Source organism: Stegostoma tigrinum, chromosome 25 (assembly GCF_030684315.1).
Source record: "Stegostoma tigrinum isolate sSteTig4 chromosome 25, sSteTig4.hap1, whole genome shotgun sequence".
Lineage (NCBI taxonomy): Eukaryota > Metazoa > Chordata > Chondrichthyes > Orectolobiformes > Stegostomatidae > Stegostoma > Stegostoma tigrinum.
The window spans coordinates 1,241,579-1,257,668 of record NC_081378.1 but is presented as its reverse complement, the minus strand read 5'-3'; the positions used below and the strand labels follow the sequence as shown (position 1 = coordinate 1,257,668).

General features: G+C 40.5%; 1 protein-coding gene across 2 annotated transcripts in view; it reads left to right on the top strand.

The window, feature by feature from the left end:
* LOC125463164 (semaphorin-3A) overlaps positions 1-16,090 on the top strand; it is a 409,874-nt gene that overhangs the window by 114,404 nt on the left and 279,380 nt on the right. The window contains exon 1 of one of the 2 annotated variants that reach the window (XM_048554001.2): positions 13,248-13,436. The exons of the other annotated variant lie outside the window; for it this stretch is intronic. The gene's annotated coding sequence lies outside the window, so the exon portion shown is untranslated. Of the gene's footprint in view, positions 1-13,247; positions 13,437-16,090 lie in introns of those variants that run through there. 2 annotated transcript variants of the gene reach the window in all.

Here is a 16,090-nt window from a genome sequence, read left to right as displayed (position 1 = left end):
TGTGACGATCCTCAATTCCATTCTTTTATTTATCATTCACACACGGCTTTCCTTTCTTTGAGTTTGGTTGAATGAGCATCCAGCTAGATGAATAATGGCAACTGTTCAGCAATTCCAGGAGTGAGAGGGAAATCTAATTCTGAGGTTTGTGCTAGACCTTTTAAATCAAACCAGGTATCAGTAATATATATGGAAATATCCAGTTTCTAAAGCCTTATCACTTAAGATCTATCTCTATTTTGTAACCCTTACTGACTGCATGACTTATCACCTTTTCTTCCCCCAGTTGTCTTGTCTCAGATCTTTAGTGAGATTCTGCCTTTGTATTTTCACCTCAATCTTTGATTATCACTTTTTCCCCCACATCTAGCCTGGTGTCTAAATTAAGCCAGCAATGTCACACAGTTGTTGCATCTGACAACCTGATATTAGATATTCATGTACTCTTTCACAGCTTTTCGTTGGCGATGATCAGTTTAAACTAAAGATTTCAGACAAAAATAGTTTAGTTGTCATGATGCTGTTTTTAGTGCAGGCATGTAGATGAAGCAGTTTGTGCCAACAAAATATTGGTGCTTTGGATCTCAAAGACCCTTCAGGCTTGAGGAATAGAGGCTGTTCCAGCTGGGTCTCTATTTCTCACTTAGTCTCCGGTCTGGATGCTGTTGTTCCTGAAGTTATTTTGTTGAGTTCAGAGGCATGTCATTGTATTTAAAAGCACATGCATCAGTTTAATATTTGAGAAACAGAACAGTTGTTAATTAATTGATAACAGAAAGTTCCTATTCTTTCTTGGTGCTGATGAAGATGGGAGAATTTAATCCTGGGAGATGAGTCTCCATGGTTACCAGTTGTTCTGCAATGTCTCCTGCCAGTGGCCATTTGTCTTTGAGAGGCTAATGAAAGGACAGCAGGTGCTGGATGATGTACTTGGTGCATTGAGAGTGTGTCTGTGACAGCCCAGGACTGAATCACTGTTGTTTTCAGAGATGCTGGGTAATTTGGTATAACTTACACCTTGAGCACCTGAATGGTTATTGTCAAAATGGATTACTTGGTTGTTGTAGAATCCAATCTGTGACAACAGACACCAAGAAGTAAAGGAGAAATGGCTCCACTTCATCATTATTATGAAGCGTGCATGCCCCTTTATCACTTTTTCCAAACACATATAGCAATTTGACTTGTGAGAAGATGCAACATTATGTGGCTTGCATAGGATGTTGATGAGACAAAATCTGTCAACTCATCTCTTCTGAATCTTCTCCCTCTGCAAACAAAAATATGCCAGACAGCCTCCTCGGGAGAGTGCTCTTCAGTTCAGCACCACGTATCTGATAACTTCACAGAATTGACCTCAATAGATGCTTGACTGTTTTGTTATACATTTACAAATCACAATAAAAATCAATAACTCTGCAATGTATCCCCAAGGGTCAAATCAATAATTAATTTAGTAATTCAACCAAATAAAGAGATTGGAACAAAATGATTCATTTCCTAGATGTTGGGGCTACCTTTGTCAATTTTTCTTTTTTGAACATTTGTGTTGTCAGCTGTTTCACTGCATTCAGCAGTAACATCTCAACAAGAGTCAATTGAATAATATATTTCATCAGCAATATGTATTGAAGTGCAGAGAGTAAATTTGGATATTCTGTCTAAAGTGAGTGAGATCAAACAATAGAAATGTCTATTATTTAAAACTATGCGCAAGAAATTATTTTAGCTGAACTGGTGTTTATTTATTTCATGTAATTTAAAAGAGACAATATTTGCAACTTTAATGTTACTAGTTCATATGTATGGAATTGCAAGGGGATGATATAACAGTAGAATGGGTATTATGATAACACTGATGAGAACAGCCTCACACAACAGCTGCTGCTGTTAGGCTTTATTTCACTTTATATTCTGAGCTTCTGCAAATAACCGATCCCAGAAATCAACACAATTCTACTGCCTTCAGGCTGATGCACTCAGTTGGTTCAATTGTTTCTGAACAGGCAACTGTTAACAGGAGAATAATGAATTAGCATTCCTATCTGAAGAAAAGAAAGACTTGAGCATAGGCTGTAAGCAAATACTAACTATGTGACCAGGGTCAAAATCATTGGAGTGACACAGCCATCTGTATAATTAAGAGATTATCTGGTCATTATCATGTTGATTGTGGGAGCTTGCTGTGCAGAAATAAGTTGCTGCATTTTCTACACCAGTGAGTACATGTCAAAACATACTTTGTTGGCCAAAGAAAGATAGTGAAAGGCAAGATGGGCATTTTATTCATAACCATGCAAAAGAGTAGAAGTGAGATCTGAAGTTAACTCAAATACAGGATAGTCCATATGTTCATTTTCAGTTTAATCTCTCCTCAATCTGCTTTGATCAATTTACGCACTTACAGAATATGTTTACAGCATGACTTGCTGTTCATGTTTACCTTTTTATTCTGAATTTCAATGCGTTACCAGTTTCAAACACAATGGATAACAAGAACATAAGAACTGGGAGCTAGAATAGGCCATTCAACCCCTCCATTCTGCTCAGCCATTTAGTACAATCATGGTTGATCTTACCTCAGCCTTAACTCTACTTCCTACCCAATCTCCAAAATCCTTTAATCTGTTACTCATTTAAAAATCTATGAACTGGCTCCTTAAATTTGCTCAATGTCAAGCATTCACCACACTGTAGAGGAGTGAATTCCGCAGAGCCTTTGAAAGAAGTAATTCCTCCTCTTAACTGTTTTAAATCTGCTGCCCCTTATCCTAAAACCATGACCTCTCATTCTAGATTGCCTCCCCCATGAGGAAATATCCTTTCTGTATCCTCTCAATTGCCTTTAGCATCTTGTTTACCTCAGTTAGGTCTCTCATTCTTCTAAATTTCAGACAGTATCAACCTAAACTGCTCAATCTCTCTTGATAAGACAAATCTCTCATCTCTGGAATCATATTAAATGAACATCCTTTGAACTTCCTCCTATACTATTACATCTCTTCTTATGTAAGGTGACATAAACTGTACTGAGTCATCCAGATACGGTTTCACAAATGTATAGTGAGCAACACCTCTCTCCTTTTGTCATCTATTCCTACAGCAATAGATGTCAAAATTCCATTTGCCTTCGTTATTACTTGCTGCACCTATATACTAGTTTTCTGTGATTCATAAACAGTGACATCCAAATTCCTCTGCACTGAAGCTTCTCTCCATTTCAATGGTAACTTGTTTTTCTATTCTATCTACCAAAATGGGTAACTTCACAATATTTAAACTCTATCTGACAAATTTTGGCCCATTCACCTAACCCCTCCACTATCCATCTGTAAATTTCTTTGTTCCAATTTATTTTCCCACTCATTTTAAGTGTCACCTGTAAATCCAGCTATGAAATTTAACCCCACGTCTATAACATTTGTATTGATTATAAATAGTTGGGTCCTAAGGAATAAATCCTGCATCTCCCCACGACCACATTTTGCCAATCAGAAAACAAGACCCATTTATACCAACTCTCTGCTTTCTGCTGGTTAGTCAATCCTCGATCCAAGCTAATGTATTATCCCTAATCCGATATGATATTACATTGTATATTAACCTTTTGTGAGGCACTTGATAGAATGTCTTCTAGTAATACAACACCTACAGGATCACCATTGTCTATAATTGCATGTTTATATCTTTGAAAAATGCTAGCAAATTAATCAGACACAATTTACCCTTAAACTATGCTGACTCTGGATTGCATTTTGACTCTCCAAATGTCCTGACATTGCTTCATGAATTCCAGTAATTTCCCAATGACAGATGTCAAACTAACTGGTCTACAGTTTCCAATTTTCTAACTTCATCCCTTTATGAATAATGATGTTATATTAACATTTTTTCCAAAGCACTGGAACATTTTCTCCATCCAGGGAATTTTGGAAGATTATAGCCAATCTATTCACCATCTCTGCTACTACGTCCTTTAAGATCCTAGATTGTAAGCAATCAGGCCCTGGGAAGTTGTCTGCCTTTAATCCCAATAGTTTACTCAGTATATTTTTTCCCTCTTGATTGTTCAAAAGTTTCTTCCTTTCTATAACCTTTGCATTTCCTGTTGTTATTGGGATGTCACTTGTGTTCTTCATCATGTAAACTGAGGGAAAACATTCATTTAAAGCCTCTGTCAGTTTTGTGTTCACCAACTCCCCAGTCTAATCCTCCAAAAGACAAACGTTCACTTTAGCTACTCTCTTCCGTTTTACATGCAAGTAGAAGCTTTTGCTGTCAGTTTTAAAATTTTGAGCTAGTTTTCTTTCATAATTTATCTTTACAATGGATATTGCCACCACATCAGTTGACAAAAGATACTCCCTGAACAGAGAAGCCTGCAAATGTTGGATAAAGAGCCATGAAGTCATAGAGCATAAAAAAAAGACCCTTTGGCTAATCATGTTTATACTGACCCACACTAAACTGCACTAATCCCATTTACCTGCAGTGGGTCCATAGCTGACTGTGCCCTAATATTTTAAAGAAGCATCCAGATGAGCTCTTAAGTGTTGTGAAAATACTTGCCTTCATCACCCTCTCAGACAACATATTCCATATTTATACCACCCTCTGGGTTAAAATAAGAAATCCTTAGATCTCTTCAAAACCATTTACCCCTCTCTTTAAATGTCTGTTGTCTGACTTCAGACACATCTGCCACAGGGAAACCATTCTCACAATCTACATTATCAAGACCTCTCTCAATTTTGGATAACACAATCAGATTCTCCATCAGCCTCATCCACTCCAAGGAAAACAAATCCAGTCTATCTAGTCTCTCCTTGAAACTGAGGCTTTCAGGAAATATCCTGGTGAATCTCCTCTGCACCCTTTCCAGTCACATCCTTCCAATAATGTGGTGAGCAGAAGCGCACATAATATTCCATCTGTGGCCGAGCCAATGCTTCATAACGTTGTAATAAGGCTTGAGCAGGCACAAATGTTTATTTTTAATTTATGATTCAGAATTCCAATAGTTTCATAAGAAACTTTACTGTCTCAGAATAATTTCCTCTATACACTGAAGCAATAGTATTTCCTGTTACTTGTTCACTAACATACACAAGGAATCATTTCCTTCCTGATTTCAAAGCAAAAGATAAACATTGAAAGAGGTATTCATTTAACTTGTGTAATATGAGCTGATCATTTTAGGGGGAAAGCTATGGCCATTTGTTGTTTATTGCATCCATATTTACAGCTTCAGGTTGAAATGAACCAATCTATAAACCAGTACATTTAATATATTAGAAACAGCTTTCCCTGTCTTTGTCTGCAAGAACTCTGTTCTTACACCATCCAGATACACAATACAAGGGGATAAATCACAAAGAAATGTCTCGACAATCTCTCCTGCTGATAGGGTCATTAATATTGACGCAAGTGTTCTGGTAGCTCTTTGTTGCATATAGGTCAAGGTCTCGTAATGAACCACCAGAGTATTTATGTAACATTCATCGTGCACAACAATATAACAAATACTAAATCCATCACTTGGTAAATGATGTGATACACAGTTATTTCTGATTCTGGTAGCTGAAGGTTGATATCGCCTCAATATGCTATTGGGACGAATTATGCTATGAAAGTAATTGCTGCTTTTTGAATGAATGAATGACAGCAAGAAAGTATACATTAGATTGTTGAAAACAAAACATATATCTTCTTACAGTCAGGAAAAATACTTTGGAGTGAATTTGAACTCCATAGCCACAGTTTGCAAGGCACTCACTTGGGCTGTGTCTTTACTGACCAACACTTACTTTCATTGTATTAGCCAGTTCCCTGTCAAATCTGAAATGGCAGGGCATTTCAATCAGCATCTTGTGAAACTCAGCTGAGAGTGTGGGGGAGCAGGTCCAATGACACTTGAAGTTTGACACCATCCAGACAAAGCAGACTACTTGGCTGTCATCACATCCACAAAAAAAATCACTTGCTCAACCACTGACACTTAGCAGCAGTGTCCACTATCTACAAGATGCAGTGCAGAAATTCACCAAGAATATCTAGACAGCACCTTCCAAACTCTCGACCACTTCCAGTGAGAAGGACAAGGGCAACAGATACATCAGAACACCACCCACTGCAAGTTCCCCTCCAAACCATTCACCACCCTGGCTTGGGAATATTTTGCCATTCCTTTCCAGTCACTGGGTCAATATCCTGGAATTCCCGTCTCTGAGGTCAGGCTGGGTCAACCTACAGCAGGTGGGCTGCAGTGGTTCAAGAAGTCAGCTCACCACCACCACCATCTTAAGGGCATAGAAGGACAGGCAATAAATGCTGGGCCCAGCCGGTGATACCTACGTCGTATGAATTAGCTTTTTTTGAAAATAAAGTTGACTGGAATGGCATCATCTGTTGGAAGGGAGGAACCTGCAACAGGAAGAACCCATAGTGGGATCCAGAAGGTGGACAAGAATATGTCTTAAACATTTATGAGATTCTCCATTCACAAGGTTTTATTTGGGTTTTTGTTTTCCAGATTTCTTTCATACCTTCAACATTTTCCCATTAAAATTGAAGGAACAATGAAAGTCTCTCATATCTGTTCATCTACTTCCTATAATTCTTTAGGAAGCTGATCAGCTGGTACTAGGAACCTGTCAGACTTTGAAGGTAAAGTGCCTGGAAGAACATTAGATCAAGTGATGAGTGTTCTAAGGTCATCTTTCCCTTTCATTTCTTGATTTTCACTAGAGGAGGGAGATTCATAAATATCCCCATCCACAGAGAAGAAAGACCCCAGCACGTTAGTACAAAAAACAAGGCTGAAGCTTTCACAGCAATCTTCAGCCACAAGTTCCAAGTGGATGATCCATCTCAGCCTCCTCTAGTGGTTCCCAGTGTTACAGATACCGGTCTTCAGCCAATTTAATGCACTCCACATGATATCAATAAACAGTTGGAGACACTAGATACTACAAAGGCTACAAGTCCTGACAACATTCCAGCAATAATACTGAAGAATTGTGCTCCAGAACTTACCAATTTCCAGCCGAGCTGTTCCACTACAGTTACAACACTGGCATCTACCTGACAATGTGAAAAATTGCCCAGGTATGGCTTTTATATCTGCTTATGGGGATTAATAACTTGTGTATCTACTTCTTGACTGTTGATTTAATCCACTAAAAAGTCTTGCCATTCATTGGTAGAGTGATGGCACAATGACTGTTACTTGAGATTTTGAATACATTTCTCAATTGCTCACCTTAAATCACGTGATCTTTCTACTGGAAAAACAACATGCGTTAGCAGTGAGAGTTGAACCATCAGAGGGAGAATTCTCTACCTGGAGCATTTAAAACTGCATGAGGAACAGATCACAGAGGACTTGAGAAGGCAGTCTAGGCTTGGTGTGAGAGATGACAAGGTTTGGTGCATATCACTGAGGCCAGGTTAGTGTCTGAGAACCTACAATGTCACCTCATTGTAATACTACTCAGTCACATCAGTTCAGTCACTACTTAATCCCAAGGGATGATACAGTATTAATTTCTGCTCCTGCAGGTCCACCAAAGACTCAGGAAGAATATGCAACAGCATTGATGATGAGGAACAGTAACAGATGGTTATATAACCAAGATTATGAGGTTGAAAATTATACTGTTAATGAAAAGGGAGAAGAAGGTGAAGTTAGATTAGATTAGATTCCCTACAGTGTGGAAACAGGCCCTTCAGCCCAACAAGTCCACACCGCCCCTTGAAGCATCCCACCCAGACCCATCCCCCTATAACCCACACACCCCTGAGCACCACGGGCAATTTAGCATGGCCGATACACCTAGCCTGCACATCTTTCGACTGTGGGAGGAAACCGGAGCACCCGGAGGAAACCCATGCAGACACTGGGAGAACGTGCAAACTCCACACAGACAGTGGCCTGAGACTGGAATTGAACCCGGGTCCCTGGCGCTATGAGGCTGCCGTGCTAACCACTGAGACACCGTGCCGGCTTCAGCAAGTTCATGTAGAAATTTCCGAGCTGTATGTTTGAAGATTGGACTGTCACATGATGAATAGATATTCCATTTTGATAGGTTTGCAGGTTGGTAGGTTTCACTAGCTCATTGATCAGGGCAGCTTATTCAACTCAGACCTAACTTTGTCAGTTTCAGCTCTTGCACATACACATCTGGACAGCATGACTCATTTTATTATCTTCTGTCTCCTTGAGTAAGGCTTTACATTATTGCCTCGTAATATTGGTGCCTTGGAACAAAGCATAATCCTTCTTTAAACATACTGCAGTCATGAACTGTTGCTGAGATGAGGTATCCAAAAAGCAATGATGTTCTGCTCCTGCCTCTTGAGCAGCAATATCCTGCGTAATGACTCACACGTATTTTCACACTCTCCTAATCAGAATGTCTGAAAACAGCCTTCATGACGTCCCTTAAAATCTGTGCGGAGGACCTCCTTTCTAATTTAATTATTGACAGTAGTTTTGTAGATATTAACATTAAAACGTTCCAATTTGTTAGCACAAATGGCAGTGAGTGGACAATAATGTTGCAAAGAGGGAGCTGAATATTTATGACTACTACCTTCTCCTATGACCAGTGAAACACTTCAGAAGCCATGTTTGGTGCTATGCCACACTTTGTCTCAGGCATGGAAGTTTAAAGAGGTTCATCTGGCCACAACTGAAATCCTTCAGGTGACATTCAGGCTCTGTACGAAAGGTTTTCCCACACCAGCCTTTGTGGACGTGTGCTAAAGATTCCTGTTGCTCACCTCAGGGCTCCGGTTTTGCAAGCTACACCTTCCTAATGTTCTTGCTCCAGATTTCATTGTCTGTTCCCTTCTTAACAAACAGTCACTGGATTTATTTATAACAATGGACGCCTGTTCAAGATGCAGTGTTAAAATTAAAGATGATTGCACAATTGGTCAAGTCTATGTTTTCAGACACATTATTCAGATTTAGCAGTTGAAAAAGTTTGCTAAAGTCCAAACTCTAAAGAATTGAAAATCATTTTTAGCCATGTGATTACATCACTTCAAACTCGAGGCTGAAAAATGTGGGGTGTAATACTTAAAAAGGAATTCTTCGCTTGAGAAAGAAACATAACATGTCTAACATCTCATAATATCACTTTTATGCATCTTACAATCAAAATTTGTTTGACAACCCTCCTGTGAAACAATTTGGGATGTTTTCCTACGAATCTAGCAAGGAATTCGATTAATGGTACATATACCCTTTATTGAAGAGGATAAAATAAAAATGTAACTTTATCAGTGAATGCATTAGGAACTTTCAGGTCATTGAACGACTCATTTGAGAACATTGCAAAGAAGTTTCTATCCATTCAAATTTAATAAGTACAATAATTTACATTGGATAGCAGCTGTTTCAAAAAGCACCTCACCATCACCTTCCCAAGGGTAACTAGGGACAGGCTATAAATGCTGGCCCAGCCAATGATGCCCATGTCTGATGAGTGAATAAAAAGTGAATAAAATATGCTACCTTTACCATGGAAGAATTTTGAGTAAAAGACAGAAGATACCATAATCCATTAAAAAAGAAATTGAACAATTTTTTGAAAGAACCTCTTTCAAAATACTGTCGAAAAGATCAGGGAGTTTAAGTGGTTCCTGAAAAGACATTTATACAACTCGAAAAAAAGGCAGTAGTGGATGCACAGAGTCAAATTGTTGGAGAAAAAGTGGAGGGTTCTTGGGGAGGAATGGAATAAACAATTAGCTCAACAAAGCATATGAACAAGTGGAGACTCTATGAGGGCTGTCTCAGCAACTGGACTGGAGAAAATATGAGCACAAGGAAAATGAGGAAGTCCAGAGACGCCTGACCCTGAACAGTAAGCCAAAGAACAGACAATATAGTAAAGATAAAATCAACCTCTGGAAGACCACACAGTGGGGGAGAAACGGCAGCATCATGTTAGACTGGTGATCTAGAACCCCAGGCTTACATCCAGGGGACATGGATCTGAACCCTCTGAATGAAAATATTTCTCTTTAATATTTGATGTCTTATCCTGAGATGGTGTTGCTGTTTCCAGACTCTCAGCTGAGTGAAGCAGTTGCTACTCTATCAAATCCTCTCTAAATTTTGCACATTTTAATCAGATCATTTCTCATTCTCCTGAATTCCAGTGTATAAAGGCCCATTCTCCTTAATAACTTCTCTTAATTCAGGAATCAATCTAACAAATCTGACAAATCTGACAATACTCTAATTCAGTGGCACCCATTAAGAATGAAAGAATATATACCACCCCACCAACCTTTGGATACAACGTATCATCCTCCGACACTTCCGCCATCTACAATCTGACCCCACCACCCAAGCCATTTTTCCAAACCCACCCTTGTCTGCCTTCCGGAGAGACCATTCTCTCCGCGATTCCCTTGTCTGCTCCCTACTCCCCTCCAACCCCACCACACCTGGCGCCTTCCCAGGCAACCACACGAAGTGCGACACTTGCCCCCACAACTCCTCCCTCACCCCTATCCCAGGGCCCAAGATGACCTTCCATATCAAGCAGATGTTCACCTGCACATCTGCCAATGTGGTATATTGTATCTATTGCACCCGGTGTGGCTTCCTCTACATTGGGGAAACCAAGCGGAGGCTTGGGGACCACTTTGCAGAACACCTCCGCTCGGTTTGCAATAAACAACTGCACCTCCCAGTCGCAAACCATTTCAACTCCCCCTCCCATTCCTCAGATGACATGTCCATCATGGGCCTCCTGCAGTGCCACAATGATGCCAGCCGAAGGTTGCAGGAACAGCAACTCATATTCTGCTTGGGAACCCTGCAGCCCAATGGGATCAATGTGGACTTCACCAGCTTCAAAATCTCCCCTTCCCCCACTGCATCCCAAAACCAGCCCAGTTCTTCCCCTCCCCCCACCGCATCCCAAAACCAGCCCAGCCTGTCTCTGCTTCCCTAACCTGTTCTTCCTCTCACCCATCCCTTCCTCCCACCCCAAGCCGCATCTCCATTTCCTACCTACCACCTCATCCCGCCTCCTTGACCTGTCCATCTTCTCTGGACTGACCTATCCCCTCCCTACCTCCCCACCTATACTCTCCTCTCTACCTATCTTGTTTTCTCTCCATCTTCAGTCCGCCTCCCCCTCTCTCCCTATTTATTCCAGTTCCCTCTCCCCATCCCCCTCTCTGATGAAGGGCCTAGGCCCGAAACGTCAGCTTTTGTGCTCCTGAGATGCTGCTGGGCCTGCTGTGTTCATCTACCTCCACACTTTGTTATCTTGGATTCTCCAGCATCTGCAGTTCCCATTATCACTGCATCCTTCCAGGTGTGGTCTGACCTGAGCTCTATATTTTTGCTCCATGACTTCCTTACTCATCCTCTTCAATAAGGGCACATGCACCATTAATCTAGGAAAACATCTCAAATTGGAGGATTGTCAAATACATTTCAATAGTATGCCACATAAAAATGATATTATGATATGTAAAGAGAAGCTTTGAAAATGTCTTCAAGAAGGAGAGAAAGATAAAACTTGATCTGATTGTGCGGTCATTATAGGAAGTTAATAATAGGTCTGGGGTCTAACATGACAGCCAGGAGAATTTACCTCAGTTTTATTTCGGATCATAAAAACATAGAAATAGGAGTAGACCATTTGGCCACTCAAGCCGACTATAACGTTCAATATGATCATGGGTGATCGTCCTACTCTGCACTCTGTTCCAGCTTTCACTCCATATTCTTTGATCTTTTTAGTCCTAAGAGCTATATCTAACACTTTCCTGAAGCATTTAGTGTTTTGGCCTCAGCGATTTTCTGTGGCAGAGAATTTCACAGGCTCACCAGTCTCGGGGTGAGGAAACTTCTCCTGATCTCAGCTTAACTGACCTACCCTATATTCTTAAACTATCACCCCTAGTTCTGAACTATCCAGTCATCAGGGACACCCTTCCTGCAGTTTGCCTGTCTAGTCCTGTCAGAATTTAATCTCTCTTCATGTGCCATCCCAGGAATCAGTCTGATAAAGCTTCATTACACTCCCTCCACAGCCCGAACATCCTTACTCAGATATGTGAAAAGACAAAGAAAGCCAATAATTAGTGCCAGTAAAATGGCCATGTAACTGCAAATTTGTCATGCAAATTCAATTTGGTCAATAAATGGCCTTTGGATATGACTTGTGACTCTGACATGCATTGATATAACAAACCAGCATGGAATGGTTTAACAAGACCACTCTGTCAACCACTTCAGTAGCCAAGGATAGGCAATAAATAGCCACGTCACCAATGTCCAGGAGATAGCCATTAACGTTAAAGGGCCAGGACTCAGAGTCCTTTCAAGAGTGGGAGGAGTTGAGTTCAACAGAAAGCAGAACAATAAAATTGAGCAATTTGTTCTTTAGTAAGAAGGTACTTGTGAAAACATGGAGACACTAAAGGCCTGAAGGGATAATGGGGAGGGAGCATTTCATTGAGCTAGAGAATGAGCTACAATTGTGTTGAAGGGCCAAATGGCCTAATCCTGCTCCTATTTCCCATGTTTCTCATAAGTTCAGTGAAGCCACCAATTAGGAAATTGATTAGATCAGTGGCAATTTTGACTTCATCCCTGCTCACCTAAATCTCCATTGAAGTTAAGAGAGTTAGGAGTGAAGTGACACCGATTTGCGATCTGTTAGGTTAAAAAGATCCGTATTGAGAACAGTCTATTGTTGAGCAGACTACACATTTATGACATTATTACCAACGCTGTCTCATGCAGTAGAAACTTTGTTTACACTGTGGCTCAGGGAGGAAATGAGATTTTGTTTTCAAACAAGAGTAGTCCAATTAGTAGTTACTGATTTAAAGCACTAAGCCATAAAGTGAAATGGCTGCATTATTTAAGAAGCCAGCAATAGTCATTAGCGGCAAATAAAGTGGTTTTCTTTCAAATAAGAACAAGTCAAATAGCTGAACTTGTTAAAATTGAATTAAAAGTGCTCCCTTTGGCTGATTGGCAGAGCTGACACATTCAATAGCTGCACCAGAAGCCTGTTAAAGGCAAATAAATCTTCTGCAGTAGGCTTTGTAAATGTGTTTGTTATGTCTGCTTTAGGTATTGCTTCAAGCATATAGCTGCGATTCCCTTCTCTTACCCTTTCTATCCCCGCCCACCCAGTCTTTCTCTCTCTTTGCTCGAGATCCCTTTGCTGCTTTTCCACACTTGAAGGAGTTGGTCAGAGAGCAGCACATCGATACAGCCAGTCTTGGATCACAGGATTTATCCAGCAGAGCCTTTTCACTGGTCGGAGGGAAGCAATGAGCTCTCAGTTGACATATTTGATTAGTTCAAATCAAAGCACTCATGGTCTAAATCCTCCATAAAAGGTCTGAAAGTCAGCTCCTGTGGGATTAATGCTTGCACTCAGGTACTTTTTTTCTCCCCTTTGAACAATTCTTGGTAAACTAGCTACTATTTTCTAAATGCCTTTTTCTATTCCTTAAGGTCATGTCCTGTAGCCACGATTTGAATCCATTCAACAGTCTGTGTTTATAAAGGGAGAAAGTCAATTCACCCTTTACATACTGAAATTGTCTCTGCTTGCAGTAGTGAATACTTGGTCAAATGATATTTAGAGATCAGAAAGTAGCCTGTGGGCAGGTTTAATAGTAAATCAGCAAACGTGAGCAGCTGAGCCTCATAGAAAGTCTTGTTAAATTCATCTGTATTTGATGTTGAGATGGCTGCATTATTCACAGGGTTAATTTGACTCTTTCAAAATGTTTGTGCAGTTCAATCCTGATGACCACCATTATGATGCAAGATTGTGAAATGGCCAAAGTAAGTTAGTTCATTTCTAGACATCAAGAAATTTTTGTAAAGCTATATTGAGTTTATTTTTTCTGCTTTAAATGTAAAAACTGGTGTAATTGTTAATGAGCCTACAATGAAAGTGTTCATTTTTCTGTGTTCAAAGAGTTGCTTCTTCTGTTTAATTATTTTCTGCAAATCAGGATATTTACAGAAGTATTTTATTTAACTTTGCCACATCTGTAAAACATGCCTTCATTAGTTTATCCATCACTTTTACTTTTTCTGACTTCTTTCCCTGTTTGCTGTTGACTGAATGTGCTCTACTCTGCCATGGTGTTATGAGTGAAGTCTGATACTCTGACTCTGGAGATCTCAAAGCTTCCATGATGCCACCAGGAGGTGTATATGAGCAACTTAAGAAGGGAAACATCACCCACTGAGGGTTATCCTTGACTTCCCCAGAAAATCCAACAGAGCCGAAAGAAAACAGACAACCTCGAGGGAAGAGTAGATTACCCCGTTAATGATACTGAGCTTTGATGCAGAACTCCTTCACTATAGAACTGAGAGTGTTGCACTTATAGCATGAAGGGGACAAGGGCGACAGAAAGAAAAACCTTCAGAAATTCACACTAGTATCAAGGGAGCCAATACTGCTGTGTGAGATAATCAGAATCAAATATAGACATGGATAGTGTGGGCAGTAAAAATGATCTAACCCAACTAAAGTTCTGAATGTTTCTTGGATTGGAAAGAGAAAGTGTTAGTGGAAAGTTGGAAAAGAGGCGGCTAAGATATTCTTTTAATAATTTCTCAGACTACTAATCATGAGCACACGCACTTGCTTAATCACATCAAAGAGTTTTTCTTTATTTTGGTTGGATCATTATTATTCAAGTTGCATTTTTAAATAATGGACACATTCCCATAATCTGGTGGTGAAGGATTGGTACAGGGAGGCTGGGAAATGGTCCTGTGGTGGTGATGGCAGGTTGTAAATTATTTTTGGTGTCATGGGCTCAAATCTCAACAGTTGGTGGATTTTATAGTTGACCATATAAATCTGGAATTGAAAACCAGTCTACGATGATGACCACAAAACTACCATTGTTATAAAGATCGATCTGAATCACTAATGTCCTTTGGAAAATGAAATCGCTTTCCTTACCTGGTCTGGGCTACACGTGACTCCATGTCCACAGCAATGCACTTGGCACTTAATTAAAGATGGACAATAAATGCTGACTTAGCTAGTGATGCCCACATCCTGTGAAAGAATAAAAAATATACTCTGGGCATTAGAAATCTGAAATAAAATGAGAAAATGTTGGAGAAATTTGGTAGCTCTGGAAGCATCTGTGGAGAGAGAGGAAAAACAGTTCAGAATTTTCCCAGCATTTTCTCTTTTTATTCTAACACACTGTCCACTGGGTAACTGAGCCGTGGTTCACTGTCCAAAGCTGAATCAAACCATTCTAATTGAACACCACTGTTGGGATTAAAACTCTGGATGGGAGTTTGCTCGCTGAGCTGGAAGGTTCATTTTCAGACATTTCGTCACTTTTTTTTATTTGAAAAAATATACTTTATTCATAAGATGTACAAATAAAAACATATTTACACACCTACCCAGTCATGCAAGCCGCTCCGGGTTACCCACGTGGTACATACATCAACTAAAGGAACAAAACAAACAAAGAAGAAAAAAAACAAAGCAAAGAAAATACCCCGGATAACAAAATGTGAGGCTGGATGAACACAGCAGGCCAAGAAGCATCTCAGGAGCACAAAAGCTGACGTTTCGGGCCTTGACCCTTCATCAGAGAGGGGGATGGGATGAGGGTTCTGGAATAAATAGGGAGAGAGGGGGAGGCGGACCAAAGATGGAGAGAAAAGAAGATAGGTCAGTCCAGGGAAGACGGACAGGTCAAGGAGGTGGGATGAGGTTAGTAGGTAGGAAATGGAGGTGCGGCTTGGGGTGGGAGGAAGGGATGGGCGAGAGGAAGAACAGGTTAGGGAGGCAGAGACAGGTTGGACTGGTTTTGGGATGCAGTGGGTGGAGGGGAAGAGCTGGGCTGGTTGTGTGGTGCAGTGGGGGGAGGGGATGAACTGGGCTGGTTTTGGGATGCGGTGGGGGAAGGGGAGATTTTGAAGCTGGTGAAGTCCACATTGCTGCCATTGGGCTGCAGGGTTCCCAAGCGGAATATGAGTTGCTGTTCTGCAACCTTCGGGTGGCATCATTGTGGCACTGCAGGAGGCCCATGATGG